At 30.4% G+C, this 19,043-nt stretch overlaps 1 protein-coding gene across 3 annotated transcripts in view; it reads left to right on the top strand.

The window, feature by feature from the left end:
* Positions 1–1,133: 1,133 nt before the first annotated feature.
* LOC111683929 overlaps positions 1,134–19,043 on the top strand; it is a 231,783-nt gene continuing 213,873 nt past the window's right edge. For all 3 annotated transcript variants that reach the window (XM_046950590.1, XM_046950586.1, XM_046950573.1), the window contains exon 1: positions 1,134–1,326. The gene's annotated coding sequence lies outside the window, so the exon portion shown is untranslated. The remainder of the gene's footprint in view (positions 1,327–19,043) is intronic.

Below are 19,043 nucleotides of genomic sequence, written 5' to 3'. Positions count from 1 at the left end.
CGCCAAGGTAACATGCCCCCGGGGGGACCCATATAAGGACCCATCAGAAAATGACTTTAACGCTCATAACTGGCTAAATCTCTTTGTAAAATTTTATAAGGATCGGTCCTTAATAGGCCTTATAAGTTCCCCTTTAGAAAATAACATTAACTTATAACTTTATAAAGGATGCATCTATAGTGGTGAAATTCGGCAGATGTTTTATAAGAACCTAAATCTCTTTGTAAAAATTTTATAAAGATCAGCCCATAATTGACCCTACCCACCCATATAAGGTGCTTTACCTCAATTGCAAGAAGTTCAAATTGTAATTTGAAGCGATTTTTTATCTTATAAGTACATTTATTTATAATTAGTTATAATTAAATGTAATTACAATTACAAGTGATGACAATGGGCAAAACTTTAATTACATTTACAAATTACTGTAATTGGTAATTGTAAGTGTTAATTGTAATTAGTAAATGTAATTGGATGTAAGTCGATTACAAATAATTTGCAAAGCTTCACTTACAATTATAAGTAACTGTAAATGGTAAAGCATTAATTAACAGTTTCTGAGAATTAACTGGTAAAAAACATAACTTGCTCCGCTATTCATTACATTTAAATTACACAAGGTAATGTCATATTTGTATTATGATTTACACATACATATTTATTATATGTATTTGCTTTTCATAAAAAAGCCTCAAAAACATAAAAAAACTTAAAAATTATGATCAGAATATGCTTGAAACAAATACTTTTTAATAAGCTTAAATTATAAAATTTTGCAAAAATTTACATTTACTACTATTACTAATGCTTTAAACTCGAGTATTCATTAATTATTTTTTTTTTAACTTTTTTCCATTGCAGCTTTTTGTTTTAACAATTTGCCATTAACAACGACAACTAGAAAAAAATATATTTAAAAAATTTTAAATAATTAAATAAAATATAGCAACAAAAAAGTCATAATAATTTTAATTATGTAGTTTTACAACAATAAATAGTTAATTTAAAATCATTACTTCATAAAAGAGAAATAATCGACAAAAAAACAATACAACTTAAAGTTATATTTATTCTTATTGTTTTTCTTCAATTTTGTGTAAATAATTAAATTAACATAAAAATATTACAAAAAAACAAGAAGATAACAAATAATTAATCATAAAAAATAAAAAATACATTAATATTATTTATTTAAAAAATCATAAAAATATAAATAATAAATAATTAAGAGAAATAAACAGCAACCGAGAAAAAACGGACTTCAAGCGTAAATATTAATGCATCAAGGATTTTTTGTACGAAGAAATGTTTAACAACAACATTTAGGTAAATATTTATTATTTATTATTTATTTACTACCAAACAATAACTAAATATTTAAACATATGTCTGCATATTTTATCGAGTAACAAAGAAATCTAAATTTATTTTTTTTTTTATTTTCTTAAACTTAAATATTCATAATTTATTTGTTTACCTTTTGTACCTACTTAAATGTACTGAGGAGAATGACAATTCTTTCTTTTTTTCTCATATTTGTATTTGAATATCTATTTTTTTCGTTTTTTTCTGTGATTATTTAAGCAGAACCTCTTTAAAGTATAATTTTGCAAAAAAGTATAATTTTTAACCTTGAATGTTTAAAATAATATACTTAGTAATATACTTAGTGATTTATTTGAAATATACTTATGTAGTATGTGTGACTGAGCATAAAAATATATATTATGTATTCAAATAGATTTATTCAAGGGTCTCGTGCTTGTAGATGGCAAATAGATAATTGCTATGCGCCCCAATCCACAATTCATGCATTAAATCTTTTTAATAAAAAGCAACTGTTAATAAATAATATATAGTTTTTTAAGTTAGTATCCCAGCAAAAACTTTCATTTATAGGTAAGGGACTCAAATGCTAAAATTTACTGACACAATAGCATTTTAAGTCGTTGGAGGAAGCGCTTACACCAATCGCTTACAAGTATTAAGAAAAATCAGTCAATTGTGAAGCTTCTTTATGTTTACCATAAAGCTGACTAATGAATTAGAAAGTATTTATATAACACATTATTAATAAGACGTTATTGAGGTACTTCTATGTAATCAGAAAGATATTTGGTAGTCATTGAAAAGTATGTAAATATGTAAGTGGTTACAAGTCACCCAGTGTTCTTCACTACCCTAAAAGCAATTTAACTGTAATAGTTTACCAAATTATTGCAAGTTCACCTATTTTTCAGAACTTTTATTAAGATTTCAATTTAACATAAATTAATTAAAGAACAACACAGTAAAAACTGGTTAATGGCTTTCCATTGTAATTGCTTACCTAACAACATACATTTCAATGACTACTAGATATCGCCCGGATTACATAGAAGTAGTCTAATATCGTCTTACTAAAAATGTATTATATAAATACTTTCTAATTCATTAGTCATCTTGCCAGCAAAGATATAGAAGCTGTATACGTTTTTCATTCGTTTCACAACGACAATTTTTTCTAATTACTTGTAATCGTTTGTGGTAAGTACTTGCCTCCAATGACATTACCGTGTTAAAATAATGACCTGAATTGATATTGTGTAGGAAAATTTTAGCATATTTACCCCTTACACAGTAGTGAAAATTTTTACTGGGAAGTAAGAGTGTTATATTCGGCTATGCCGAATCTTAATCAATTCATGTGGTAGAAGCCACGCCCCACACTGCTAGACCGCTGCTAGACCGCACTTAGTGATTTCGATGAGGACTCTATTTAATATTTTATTCATATGAAAGGTGCCACCTCCTCTATAGTCATTCCACCCATTTTATAAAAACATATTCTTATATCTTGCAGTTCCTGAGATGTGCGACTTTTAACTTATTTTCAATGTAGGCGTGGTACATCGCTCACTTGAAATTTAGCACAAAGTAGCTTATAGTTCCTTTCTAACAAACAGGAACACACTGGTTTCTATTAAAAACCGGGGCTCGATGTGAATGGATATGAATAGTTTGAAGGAGAGAAAGTTTTTGTTGACTGAATGTTGCAGAGTAGATAGAATGGGAATGTCGAGAGTTTTAACGTGAGCACCTGCCTTGACGGCCTTATCTCACGCTGGTCTTTTTTATCCACTGGGTAGACTTGATAACGGTCTACCATCGCCCCAATGAAGAACGCAGGTGGCAATTTTTGTACAAGTACTTTGCTGGAGTACTCGAGCTATCTAATCTCTCGACCATTGGATGGTCTCTGATTCGGCAACAGCACCTAGGAACTCATTTCCAACGCTTAGTCCCACAGTCACTCCATCTATGAGGTATCTGTTGTTTTCGGCAACAGCAACGAACTTATCCCGAAATATTGACTATTATCATGCATTAGTCTTTTACCGCCACTTACTCTCCCCGAGAATTTGGGTTTAAACCACAGCCACTACCTGGATCCCGAAGGAACCTCAACCAACTGACCAGCCAGGACATAGTCCTGCGGCCAACTGGCCACCCGTAGTACCAGATTATGCGGTGCTCTGGTTTGACCTCTGGCAATCTATGCAAGGACTAAGACCAGCAGTAACCAATTTTCAGTCCCGGCCAGACTGGAGGTGTTGGCCACCTCTTTATATCCCGGGATTGCAATAACACCAAGGCGGATGTCTCGCCAAGGTAACATGCCCCCGGGGGGAAGTAGATGGGATAGTAGTATAAATGATAGGTGCACATAAGTATGGCTTCGTCAGAAGTGTTCGTTTTGTGACTCAGAATGTAGATTACGATTTTGGACACAGCCAGGGATTTATAGTGACGGGACATGGTTAATTTAAAATTTTTGTAATCGAGAAATATAAGTGTGATTGTGCAGGATTAATTATACGTATTTTGTGACTGTTCCTGTATGAGGTTATTTGTGATTTAGAAGGTTTTAATGTGCAGAGGTCGGAGGTTGGTTTTATCTTTAGTGTTTTATTTTTATCTGCTGATGTTGGTTGTAAAAAGATTGCCTTCAGTAGAAGACGGAATATGTATGGAAAGAGTGAGGAGTTTACTGATAAATTTCTCTGTTTACGAAGACTTAACGTAATCTATAACACCGTATCACAGAATCGAAGAGCCCTAAAACATTGGTTCCAGCCTGATTGTTGATGAGGTCCTTCGAGAAATAACATGGTGGCTGTGCTAAGCTCGGTGTTGTCTTTCATTGCAACCGGTTTTAGATAGTGATGATACCGAATTAACAGAGGCCATTCATTCTGTGAGGTTAGAGGCATAAACTGTTTATTATAAAATCATCACAGTTAAAAACATTCACATGGCAGGTACTCCGATTTTTTAAATCTTTTGCTAACATCTGTCATATCCAATTTAATAAACAATTTATCACATTTTTATAACTATAATTATAAAAATTATACTACTTCTATTAAGTTCTAATTTTATGGTAAAATTTATAGCAAAATTTCTTGTCAACTTGTTTGAAATGCATTATAAAACAAAAGTAAAAATTTAATATTTGAAATATAAATTCATATATTTAATCACACTCTTTACTTTGATAATAAATAAAATGACATCATTTTATTCATCAACCAGTGATCATAAATATCTTTGTTTTTTGTATTTATATATTTATTTCAATTTAAACGGTGTCTGATTATACAAAAAAAAAAAATAAAATAAAAATATAATACTCGTACACCAGTTTCATTAAAACACAAAACTTGTTGCCAATTTTTGTTGTTTCATTTAACACGTTTTTACTTTATAAGTAACAAACATGTGTAAAGTACAAAAAGAAAAAAAATATAATAAAAATCGTATTAAAGGCTTAGTTAGTCATGTATCAAAGCGAAGAAAAAAGCAACCATTAAATAGAAAATTTTAAAAAATAATAAGGTCAAAACGAATTTGAGACACACTTCATTGTAATTTTCAACAAGTTTTCTTTATTATACATATGTTTGTTCTTAGATTGACAGCTGATGGATGTTAAGAGATAAGCTTAAATGATTTTAATTAAATTATTTTAATTAGCATTAAATATTGCCAAACTGCTAACAAATTTAGATTTTTCATTATTCTTAAACTTCTTATGGTTGTATCTTATTGTGTTACTTATTATATACTGAATATTATATATATTTAATAACTCTTAGTAGATGTTTTTTAATTCAATGTCAAATAACTGACACTAGAATGGAATGCTTAATTAAAGTAACAAATAATTGAAATAACTGACTTGTAAGGAAAATTGTTTGTAGTAGAAATTTGGGAATTTAATGCTACCCATCAGTACTCTTTGCATGGGTATGCAGGGTTACCCAACAAGAACTTCTTTGTAGGAGAAATTGCAAGCACTTCTTCAAATCCCTATTTGTGAGGAATGTGGACGTGCTTGCCTTCTACGTCATTACCTTGTTAAAATATGGAGTTAAAATGATAGTAATGAAGTAGTGCAAAGAGATTCTATTTACTTTTAAATGTTTTTCCTAGGTCATATCATATTTTTGATTATAATGAATAAATATTTATTTATATGATACCCTACACCAGTCAGTATGTTAAAATTTTGATTTTTTTAAATAAAGCATTTAATTTGTTTTATTTTGGAATATTTTTACTTATTGTTGACAAAAAAGAGATTTTCTTCAAGAGAGCTCATAGGGGAGAAGGGGTAAATATGTGCCTATCCTTATAAATTTTGGTAGATGAATTTACGTCTACTTCAAAGTCATTTATGTAGATTTTAATCGTTTTATGAGTAATTATGAGTTAATTTTGACTTTTAAGTCATTTTCTGAAGGGGAGTCTGTATGGGGGCTAGGGTCAAATGAGGCCGGATCACAATAAAAAATAGTATTGTCATTTATTGTTCCATAAAACTAATGTTTGCTGAAAATTGCGACCTGTAGCGTGCGCACAAGGACACACAGACAGACGGACATAGATAAATCGACTCAGGAAGTGATTCTGAAGCGATTGGTATACTTTAAGGTGGGTCTACGACCAATATTTTTGGGTGTTACAAACTTTAGCACAAACGCATAATACCATCCCCACTATAGTGGTGAAGGGTATAAAAACTCTCCAATGCTAAGAACAAGTTTTCTCGAATCCAAAATTATACCTCAATTTTTGATATTTGACTTTCCTTAAAAAACATCTTACCTTTTAACTGTAATAGGTTTTTGGTACTTTATTTACATATTTGTTTAAAAGAACCAATTCAGTCTTTGCTGGTTTAACTAGGACTGATACCAGAATATATATGGTTGCAATGGAGGAGGTAAAGGTGCTTGATCGATGCTTTCAATTATAAAGCATGTGCAAGAGAATCATATATGACTACTTAGAATGATTAAAGTATAGGTAGCACTACTAAATTTCTATAAAATGAATAAGTATGAGCTTAGTATTCTTATTTAACTCTCATGTTAAAGAGTACAACTATAAAAAATGAAGAAAAGATTCGGAAGAATGGGCTTAAGGAGCCCAGGAGAGGAACCTCACTCTTCTTTGTCAGTCCCAGTTTAGCGCCTCCTCATCAACATCTCACCCATGCAGAACTCGCAGCTCACGCTCTCTCTGATTGTTTGCCTTTTGAAGCGATTCCTTGGATCTAATTGTTGACTAGATCATCTCTTTTATGCTTCTGGGCTATTGGAATTTTACCTACATAGCAGATATCGTCCCGATGTCTTCTTCTGGCAATTTTGACGTAAGATGTCGGCTCTTTTCCATTGCCTAGCTCCTTCTTTAATGTGCTTTATTGCTTCTTTTGAGATACTCATACATTCGAGGTTGATTTCACTGACGTGTTCGTCTTCGAAATATTTGGCTTGTCATTGTCAAGCTCTTTTTGCTTCTTAGGTTTACCCTCAGTTGTCAACTTCTTGGGTGACCTCTTTCTCCTTGCCTGAGATCATGTGAAAGAGTCTGTTTTTTTTTCTTTTTAAGATTGAGTAATAAGCATCTTTTTCTACTTACTCCTCTGTGCTCCAAAAAGTATTTTCTTAGTAATAGGTTTTTTAGGTATGCTATCACCCATCTCTTTCACCATATGCACTATTTCATAATTTTGGGATTTGCTATAACGGTGTTGTTATTATCTAAAAGCTCTCTCTTTGTTATGCTATGTTGTACACTAGTCTTTTGCTCACAGTTGCAGGATGCCGATGACACTTGATTCGAAAATATATTTGTTTTCCATATTTGTTTTTCTTTTTAAGTATTTTTGATCTGAGGCGGATAACGTGGAAAATCTGGCCTCCCTCAACATAACCTAAAGCTTGCACAGTACAAATAGTCCTTCACCACCCCCTATCCGCCAAGCGTTCGGTAGGAAAAATGGAAAAGCTTAATTCAAAATACAAACAAAATTTTTCAATTGGAAAACACAAACATGGAGATTGCTATCTTTGTTTCTGTACTACTCATATGTCATATTATCTAATCAGCATTTTCATATTCGTTTTCTGCTTTACCTCAAAAACATAACTCTAAATAGTTTTTGCTAGCGATAAATTGCCATTTAACTCTGTCGCTTTGATTGTGTTTTTCTGCTCGCAAAATCACATTAAAATATTCATAAACATACCTACACATGCGTGTTTAATTAGCCAAAGTGTAATTAAATTATAAACACAAAATTATGTTGAAATTGACAATTTCTCAAGCATCATTAAAAGTCTATGAACTTTTGAGATTTCATTCATTTGCTCATTTAACATTAATTATTTCTAACTTCTGGATTTAAGGCCGCTATTTTATTTACGTAATAAGTTGAATTTTTCAAAAAAAATTATAACAAAAATATAACTGTTTTAAAAAAGGCAAAATAACCCAAATTGTTTTTGTAAAAAAAAAATGTTTGTTTAACTTTTTATAAGATTAATGTTTTTTCTTTGGGTACATGTAAGATACACAAAGGTGATTGAATTTTTAATGATATTTTATTTTTTATATTTATATTTTTTTTATACGATTTTCCCTGTATGTATTTTGCTCTAGGTAATACTAAAATTTTATTTGACCCATAAAATTTAAGCTGGACATATAGTTTTTTTTTTCTCAATTTTTGCACATTGTGTTTTCTCCTCATTTAATTTACTGTTGACAGTTTTTATATAAATTTATAAAAAAAAATAATAAACATTTTTGTGTCGATTTCTTGGCTGTGGTCAGTTTGCTACTGTTTCTTTTTTTACAGTCTGTCTATACAATTTTTATGTTCAATTTAGTTGTAAAGTTTATTTTTTCTCGTAGTTTGTACTAAATTAAGTTGTCGTATAGTTTTATGTTGCTTTCCCACCATAATGTTTAAAAAAGTCAACATCACGTTAATTTATGGTTTTATTAAATTTTAGTTTTAAAAAATATTTTTTAATTAAATGAGAACCGTTATTAAGAAACAAACTAAAATAGATCTATATAAGTTATTGTTTTCTAACTAAGTAATTGCTTATATTTTAATTAATTAAATATTGTCTATTCTTTATTTATGTAACAATAAATAAAATTCTAACATTAATTTAACAACATTATTTATCCATACTGCTATCTATATATCAATTAACGAAGGTATTTAAATGAATCCACATTTAATTGAAAATACATTTTAAGCATTTCAATTAAAGTTTATCTTCTCATAATTACATCACAAAATTCCTCTTCCACTTACAAATTTAGTATTACTCACTCATGGCTATGAATATCGATTAGATAAATTTTATATTTCAATCAATATTTACCAATGTTAAGCATTTTTTATGAAATTTTTACGTAATTCTTGAATTGCTCTTAAATTATGTTTAAAATTATAATAAGAACTGTATTATTGCACTATTTGAACCACAGTTCAAATGTTTTATGAAAAGGGGCTTGGGTTTTGAAAATTTTCTACTCTAAAGGGTCAACTAATATCTTTTAAACATTCTCATAGAGAATAAATTTTAATTCAATCATAATGTGATTAAACTAGACAAAATTCTACATCAGTTTGAGAAACATCTAAGTAAGCTGTGTTAGGCTTTTTAGGTTTGATGGACACGAAGTTGCAAATTAGTTAAATTTTAATTTAGAAACATCGTTTTTGAGTTTTTAATATTTTTTTAATGAAAATGAAGAAAATTGATAATAATTTACAAATGTTACATTCCCATTTAAATACGTTTAAATCACTATTACATAGCGTACTGCTATCGACTTATTAGTAATGTGTTATATAATTACTTTCTAATTAATTATTCATCTTCTCCGAGAAGCTAAATAATCGATTATTATAAGAACTTATCTCCATTGACATCACAATGTAAAATAATGATTTAAAGAGATACTTTTTCATGCTAGCTCCTTACTAGGTAAAGGCTGTTTATGCGGAATATTCATCAAAAACAAAAATTAAAAAATTTCGTAGCCTTTAAAAAAAAAGTGTTCTGTAGGCTCTTACCTAAAAAAACTAGACAATGACTTTCAATTGTAATTACTTACCTAACAACATACTTTTTAATGACTACTACATATCGTCAGGATTACATAGAAGTAGTCTAATAAGATCTTACTAATAATGTGTTTTATAAATATTTTCTAATTTATTTTTCCTCTTGAAGCTGTTATAGAAAGTGTATATGTTTAACAACTTATTTTTCTAATCACTTGTAAGCATTTGTAGTAAGAACATGCCTAGAAATGACATCATCGTATTGAAATGATGACTTAAAATACTATTGTGTAAGTACATCTAACCAATTTAATCCCTTACATGTTAATGAAAAATTTTGGTGGGTATAGTTAACGCTCTGGGACTAAAGTGGTAGACACCAAAAAATTAGAAAAATTAGATTTTTCAATTTGTACCTTGTCAAAAAACACAGTTTAACATATATAGTCGTGTTGAAATTAAAAAATTATTATAATATATTCTCTTAAACTATAAACAGGAATAGTTAAAAAAGGTGTTAAAAAGAGATCTTAGAAAATATAAGCTTTAAAAAAATGGTGTCTAGCAGATACCAAATCAGTAAAATAGTTATAAAAAATCCACGTCTCTTGATTCATTTTTTAATGTCCTCACATCATGATTATCCTAAAAGAAGGCATTTGGTCATGCTCTCATTGAGGTCACCCTGTATGAGATAATCTGTCGCCAGTATCATTAATTCAGACCTGATTGCATTGAAGAATTTTGTATTTATTAGGTTAATTTTCTCAAGTTCACTCACTTTTTATAAAAAATAATATATTTTATCTCTCATTGGCAATTATCTACGGCTGGTTTTGGTATTCGGTTAAGAACATCACAAACTCCATGAGCTGATATCCCTCTAAATGCGTTTTAAATGTGGAATTTATGGATATTATGTTTTAAAGCTGTATTCAATAAAATTCAATAAGAAGACTGTAGTACAGTCAATATTCTGCTAGACCACAATTTTCAATTAGGGGACCAATGTTTCATTTTCCGAAACGATTTGGCACATCTCGTTTGTACTTATGTATATCGTCCAATATATGCAGTGTATACTGGCGTTTCGCGTAACTGGCTTTGGTCACCTATCTATATACTTATAAAAATGTATATTTGTTTATTTTGTTTTTAGAGGCAGTGCTATCTTTCACTTATAAATTAAAAGTGGGTGAGAAGCCATGCCTTAGTACAAGAAGTCGCATATCTCAGAAACTGCAACTGATAGAGTTATCAAATTTTTTGACGTTTACAAAATAAAATGTGATTTAGTTGTCATAATAAAGCATTTAAGTTGAATTGTACCTTTCCTCAGACATACTTAAGCTGTTTCTTGTTAAATAAAGTTGTGGACATTTAAGTGAAATTTTGATGAATATAGAATTGGTGAAGGTCATCAAGTCTAGTATAGAACTTGGTTTTGCAGCTTTTTGTCGAGATACGAGTACATATAACATAATTATGAACTTAAAAGCTCTATTCAGCGGTTCCGTTGTATAGGGGCTGATGAAATAATGGACCGATGTTAACCATTTCCAGTAGGCACCTACACGGTACTATAGAATGTCATGTGCCAAATTTCATTGAATTATATACAAAATTGCCACCTGTAGTTTGATTACAAATTTTACAAGCCCTATACGGGGGTTCATTTGTATGGGAGCTAGGAGAAATAATGGACCGATCTTGATCATTTTCAATAGGCTTCGTCCCTAGGATAATAGAAGATCGTGTACCAAATTTCATTGAATTATCTTCAAAATTACGACCTGTAGTTTGATCACAAGGTCAGACGAACGGACAGACGGACGGACGGACATAACTAAATCGATTCAGAAAAAGATTCTAAGCCGATGGGTTTACTGGCGGGTACAGGACCAATATTATTGTGAGTTATATACATCAGCACAAATATGATATACCCTCCCCACTAAACTAGTGTAGGGTGCAAATATAGACATAAGCGTCCTAGCTACAGTGGTTGTAACACCTCCTATATAAAGAAAACCTTATACAAATATAACTAAGAATATATAACAGTTAGGCTCCTATGGAGCAACACAAATATTTACTTCAAAAAGTGGAAGGAATAGAAAATGATGGAGTGGCATCTCATGTATGTATTAAACATTAAAATATGTTTATTTGGAAAACTATTAGAGCTAAAAAATTTGCACCAAAGACTTTAATATCCATGTGAAAATTTAGGAGAGAAGAATTGTGGACTTTCATTAAGTAGGGAGAGAATCTTCATATGAATTAAATGTAAAAGTTCGGAAATCTATGAAATTATTGAAGCAAAAATCTTTAAATTTTCTTTGAAAGTTTTTGACATTCATGCCAACAGTTTGAAGGAAAAGTGAAAGGAAAATCACAATACAAAAGTTCATAATAGGGAACTTTTAGAGCTAAAATCTTCACAAACCTTAAAGTAGGATTTTCTTGCAAGCAGCAAGGTATACTGTGTATAGGTAGTACTTATATAAATCTAACTCTTTAAAATCCATTTTTTAGTGTAACCTTCTGACTGACCAACAAAAATGTGACTATTTCAAGGTCTTAGCTCTTATTCACAGGGCTTGAAAAATGCATTTGAATGTGTTTGTATCTTCAGAATAATAAATTTAGAGATATTTATACGGAAGCGAGGAGAACCCATAGAACGCTTTCAACCATTATCAAATACATTTTTATTTGTGTGCCATATATCCACGAAATACCCTAATCCTAAAAATGCTCCCATACTATAATAATGGGGGTATGTACGTGGTCCATAAGAAGATCCTATGTAATGCAGGCTATTGATCTTATTGTTTTCAAAAATAATGAGCATGTTCCATGCCTTTATTAAACTAAACGGAATATTTTTGTCAATGGATCATTTACACAAATAATTTGTGCAGTGATTTTGGTGTCAAAAAAAAATTGTAATCTTATTGTAATCGTATTGTAATCTTATAATATTCATACTTGCCATTAAATTTTAGCAACAAATTTTACTACTAGCTTTTTGCTGATTTTATGATGTGTAGCTAATAAAAGAGTTAAGTAAAACTATAATAAAATTAATGTAGTTTTTACAGACTATCATAAAGTTAATGATTTATATCATATAGTATAATGTAACAAAAAGTAAGAAGTAATTAAAAATTTAAAGAATATTTTTTCAAGTTACAAAATTTTTAATAGTTAAGATAAAACTCAGTCATTTTTTCGATATTGTTTTCTAGAAAAGTGTTGGCTAGTTGAGTCATTTTAAATAAATTTCTAGTTCATAAATAAAATATCTTAAAATACCAACTAGACTTATAAGAAATATTACGCTATTGGTGACAGTAACGAAACATTTAACAAATTTGGTTATAATAAGACAAGACAACTTTTTATATTAAATTAAAATTCTAGTTAATATCAAAAAAGCACAAAAAGCATTAAAATACCATAAACTTAACAGTTTTTTATTTATTTATTTAGAAAGAAATTGGAATTAATTTAAGCCATAAACGAAGATGTGTTCATTAAAATAAACATTTTTAAATGCATTAAATTGAATTTCATAAAATATTGAAATTTATATCACACATTTTTGCTATAAATACAAAAAGCCGCTCAACAACAAAAATCAATTATTCTCTTTAGATGTTTATAAATAAATTTGACAACTTAGTTATGAACAACCAGCCAGTTGATACTTATGTATGGCTGGTATGTCAAAATTATAACCTTTTGCAACCATGTTCTATATAAAGTTGTCTGAATAATATCTATATTTAAATGTCTATATGATTTCCTTATTACATTGAATTATGGTAATTTTGTTTAAAGATTTTTTATTTTCTAGTAGATTTTTTATTCAGGATTACATAAAATTACCGATAATTGAATTTTTAAGCCAATTTGTAGATCATAATAATTTAATAAACTATGAAGAGTTTGGTGTAACCGGATTGTTTTTTCTCAATATGGTATTTTGTATGTGTTGTTTTTTTGTTTAAAAATAACCTTAAGGCTAAAAAAACTATAATAAATGAAAATTAGTATGATTAATGGGTAGAGGAGCAACATATGGTGAATTTAAAGAAAAAAGTTATAAGAAAAAATTCAAAATTTTCTTAATATTTCTGCGAAAAAATTGCAATCACTAGTATGGGAAATTATTTAAAAATATTGAAAAACTTGATAGTCAAAACCTAGAAAACAAAGATTTTTTTGGAATTTTTGAAAAAGCAAACAAAAGACTTAAAACACAAACTTTAAATTTTAAAATACATATTCAGCAAAAAAATAACTTCCAAAAAAGCGAAAAAGAAGTATAATTTACTCCATGGAAATACTGAAAAAGACCTGAAGACAGGCTAGTCATTTTTATTTGATTCCAATTTCACTACATATGAAGAAGAATGGACTGATGTTAACTATTTTCAATAGGTTTCGTCTACAATAGCATAAAAGATCTTGTGCCAAATTTCACTGAATTATCAGTTATATGGGGGCTATGTGAAATAATGAACGGATGTTAACCATTTTCAATAGACTTAGTTTACGGTACAATAGAAGAACATGTGCCAAATTTCATTAAATTACCTCTAAAATTGCGACCAATAGTTTAATTACAATGTTTACAAGCCCTACTTGGGGGTACAGTTGTATGGAGGCCAGGTGAAATAATGGACTGATCTTAACCAGTTCCAATAGGCTTTGTCCCAATTTAATATCATATGCTAAATATCGTTGAATTATCTTCAAAATTGCGACCTGTAGTTTGATTACAAGGTTTACATGGACGGACGGACTGACAGACGGACAGATGGACGGATGGACAGACAGACGGACGGACATAGCTAAAACGATTCTAAGTCGATTGGTATACTTTAAGATGGGTATAGGACCAATATTATTGTACGTTACAAACATCAGCACAAACCAAATATACCCTCCTGTGACGGACGGACCTTAAAGGTTCTAACTATTTTGAGACGGGCTACCTATGTTCCGGCCGTGCTCAGGGAAATTGGGGATGGTTCTTTGTCACAAAATAATTAGATTTATGTTCCTTGCATAAATAATAAAATAAGGTAGCATTACAGCCGACAAATAAAATAAAATTAAACGCAAAAAAAATACTAAATTGAATTGAAACTTGTTGAAGAGATGTTGGTGTTATTATCCCTTCGTTCTGCACCCTACCCTACCTTTGCTATCCTGAATCAAAGTAGATAGCCCGAATCATACTACCCCATTTACATACCTAACTTTTCATGAAATTTTAACTAATTTAACAAGTCATTTCGAAATTCAAACAAATTTATTATGAATTAAAATAAATTTCAATAATTTTAACATGTTAACAAAGTGGTTAGTGTAGCAAAATTAATAATTGATATATAAATATTTGTTCTCAAAAAAAAATAATTATAATTAAAAAGTTAAATAAACTGGTTAAAAAAAAATTATTACTATTGTGCATTACATTTTCTTTTATATATATTTATATATCAAGATTTTTTTAATGTTATTTTTGAGTGTTTCTGTTTTTGAGTGTTTATTTTTTTGTTTATTTTTAAATACTTTAAAAATTTTCTTAACTCACCATTTTTACATACTCCAACGACGACAGGCCTGATCCTCGAAGAAGTTTAATGTTAAGTTTTTTCAAAGGTTTTAGTTATATTCACTCAAAATTAGAATTTGTGTAATTGTGTTATTTAAATGTTGCAAATTATTGAAATATTACTATTTAAATTAACGAAAAATATTAAACAAATAAAAAAAAACAAAACGCGAAAAGATGAAACAAAAAAAATCTTAAGTAATGTTATATAAACTTGCTTAGAATTATTGAGGTAAAATACAGATATTAGTGGTTATTAGCTTATAGTTTCCCGAAAGATAGGTAAATCTGGTTTATAAAAAAAATATATGGACGAATCTGAGACAAAATTGATGTACAATTCGAAAAATTCAGAGTTAATTGTTGTTGTCGCAAAATTTGTAATGTGTGATTGCTTAATCCAGGATAATATTAGGTAATTCTTTATTGGTGACTTGTTATATTTGAGTTTTTGAAGTCTTGATATGGAAAATCTAATAGCTGTTTTCTGAAAGGTACTGGTACTTATTTTACGGATACCAGACTCAGCAATAGCCATAAATGCGGTATTCGCTTCCTTTTCGTTAAAATTGCCAACTATTATTATTCTAAAACAAAATCTTTCTTAAAAACTATCCAAATATTCAACATTCTAATGCAAAATTCTTACCTTTCTTATAAATCAAAACAATATAAATGTCCAGTTAACAAATACAGTCGCCGTTCAAGGCAAAAAGATCAAATATTATCCCGATTTATAAATTGTTTAAAATTTATTACGTATTTTAAAATTAACAAATTATAAGTATGAATATTTTTATAGAAAAAAAAAAAATTTGAAAATTTTTGAAACGAATAATCAAAATTTCATAGCCACTATGATTTAATTATTTAAACATGCCTCACAAAACAGATAAAGTTTTGAGATGTTATCTCCAAAAACTGGATCTGTAAAAGGCTAAAAATTTGCAGCATAATATTTTGACTAAGTCCAAATATCCTTAGCATGATAAACTCCCTTATTATTGCTATTCAAATCTTGGAGTTCATAATTAACATGCCCTAATTTACGTATGACTATTGCCCTTATACCTACTGGTGCTAATTTTGCGTTGAAATAATTTGTCTTTGAGCTTTGAACGAAATTTCTACGAATTACTTCTTGGCCAATAGTAAAATCCTTTTCTCGGGTTCGTAAATTATATAGTCTTCTGTTTTTGTTGTAAGCCTCTTCCATTGCCTTTCTAATTGAGTCCCTCAGTAAAGTGAATTCGTCTTGTCTTTCAATTTGTGTGTCCGTTTCCTCCAAAATTTTAAGTTTTTCTAATAATTCGTAGTCCTTCCCGTGTGTTATCATTGTTTGTCCGAAAATAATCTGATATGGAGTTTTGTTGATGGTTTGATGAACCGTGTTGCGTAATGCACAATTTATGCTGCTTAAATATTTGTCCCAATCACGTTGGTCCTTTCTCACGTATGAACGTAGTGCCTCGTTTATAGAGCGATTCACACGTTCACTCGCGTTAGCCTGTGGGCTATAAACTGCAGTAAGAATATGTTTCACACCATTTTTTTGTAAGAACTTTTCAAATTCCTTACTTCTAAATTGTGTCCCATTGTCCGATAATATAATTTGTGGTACTCCATAACAATTGAAAATTTCGGTCCGAAGGTATTCTATTATCTGTTTGGAGTCAAATTTCCTTATAGGTTTTAAAAATGTAAATTTAGAAAAAATGGTCAAGTATTATCAAAATTCCAAGTCTCTCTGATTCATCAACCATTTCAGACTTGCATGGTCTGTAATTATCTTAAATTCTTGTCCCTCGATGTATGAACGAAACTTCTTTATGGCCAAGACTACAGCTAAGCATTCTAATTCTGTAATCGTATAATTTCTTTGGGCTTTATTCAATTTCTGAGACATGTAGGCAATTGGTCTTTCAGTCCCGTCATTGTCTTTCTGCGCCAAAACTGCACCCACCCCGTATGTGCTTGCATCGCACTGTAGGATAAATGGTTTTTCATAATTTGGATGGATGAGTAGTGGTGCAGATGTTAGTCTGTCTTTAAGTTCGTCAAAAGCCTTTTGTGCACTGTCGTTCCAAGTAAATGTCTTTTTTCTCGTCAGCAGTTCAGTAAGTGGAAAGGTCACACTGGAATAATTTTGAATAAAACGTCTGTACCATCCGGTCATTCCAAGAAATCGTCGCAAATGTCTGATGGATTTTGGTACGGGAAAGTCACGTATGGCCCTAACTTTGTCTTCGTCCACCTGTAAATGTCCATTTCCAACTACATATCCGAGGTATTTGACTTTGTTCAATCCAAAACTACTTTTCTGTACATTAATAGTTAAACCTGCCTTCCTAAGCTGGCTTGCCACCTCCAATAAGTGAGTCATGTGTTCCTCAAAATTTTGAGAAACTACTAATAGGTCGTCAAGGTAAACAAATACGTGCGTCTTTAAATTAAACGGAATTACCATGTCCATCAGTCTGCACAACGTTTGCGGTGCATTACACAGTCCAAACGGCATTCTTGTAAATTGATACAATGGCCGATTAGGAACTGTAAAAGCAGTCTTTGGTTTAGAGCTTTCCTCCAGTTTTATTTGCCAAAAGGCATCTTTCAAATCTATCTTTGAAATAATATAAACTGGAGGAAGTCTCGCTATTAGTCCGTCAATGTTCGGAATCGGATAAGCGTCTTTAACAGTCACTGAGTTTAACTTCCTGCTGTCCACACACATCCTCACTTTGCCAGGTTTAACTACTACTACTGTTGGAGAAGACCACGGTGAACTTGGTGCCTCCTCTATAACCCCAAGCGAGATCATCCTATCTATTTCACTGCTTAACTGTTTCTCCACAGCAGGTGAAATAGGATAGTATCTTTGCTTAATGGGTTTAGCATCACCTGTGTCTATGAAATGTTCAACCAAAGTCGTGCATCCTAAACCTTCTACTTCGGAATTTGGAAATGCAGCTATTATCTTGTCCAGTTGTTCCTGTTGTTCGAGAGTCAGTTTAAGTTTGTCTGGATCTGTATTTGTTTCTGTAAAATTAATTTCTGCAATGTCGTTAACTGTAATTTTAAGCCCAAATGTCTTCCAAAAGTCAAAACCGCAAATAATGTCTTGTTGAATCGTTGGTACTACTAAAAATTCGAATAATTTAGATTGTCCCTTAAAAGTTATATTTAATTTAACAGTTCCCAATAAGTCTTGCCGTTTACCGTCCGCTGTTTTAACATTGCCTACACATCTCTCAAAGCCACTATTACTCTGAATCTTTACAGCTAATTCACCTCCTATGACACTTTTATTAGCACCACTATCAAGTAAAGCTAAATAAAAAGTTTGTTCTACTTTCAAATTAATATATGGCCTGCTATCCAAATCTTTATTAACTATAGATGAAATAACGCATGATTTATATGATTTCAGTTTACGATAATAATCACGTATACGTTTAGATGACCTAGAAATTGATCTATTCTGACCAAAAATTCTTGCACGTGTTTTCTCGTACTCTTTTAAACGTATGTGGTAAGGCCTCATTAAAGGGTGTACAAAGTTACTAGTCTTGTCCTTACTGTCCGAATTGTTATCTACGGATGTCCGTACTACTTCCGTCGGACATCCCTCTGTCCGTTTCCCGTTCCATTCCGGTTGCAATTGGGGCATGTAGGTTTATAAATATCCTTGACTCCACAGCCATAACAGAATATTCTTTTTGTTTCCATACAGTCTATGTACGAATGCCCTATTTTGTCACAGTTCCAGCATTTTAAACTCTGTTGAACTGCACAAACCTCAGTATCTGTCATATTTAAACTTTCGTCCTGTTCAGTCATTTCAGCCACACGACATTTTGTCAATTTCCGACTTTCAGTAGCAAATAGATTTTTCATGAATTTCTCATGCTTTTTAACTTCTTTACGAAGTTGTGAAACACTATTTATCTGTAAATGCAACAATTCGTGACGTATATCATGCTTTAAATT

This window comes from Lucilia cuprina, chromosome 2, assembly GCF_022045245.1.
Source record: "Lucilia cuprina isolate Lc7/37 chromosome 2, ASM2204524v1, whole genome shotgun sequence".
Lineage (NCBI taxonomy): Eukaryota > Metazoa > Arthropoda > Insecta > Diptera > Calliphoridae > Lucilia > Lucilia cuprina.
This window is presented reverse-complemented; position numbering and strand designations above follow the sequence as displayed.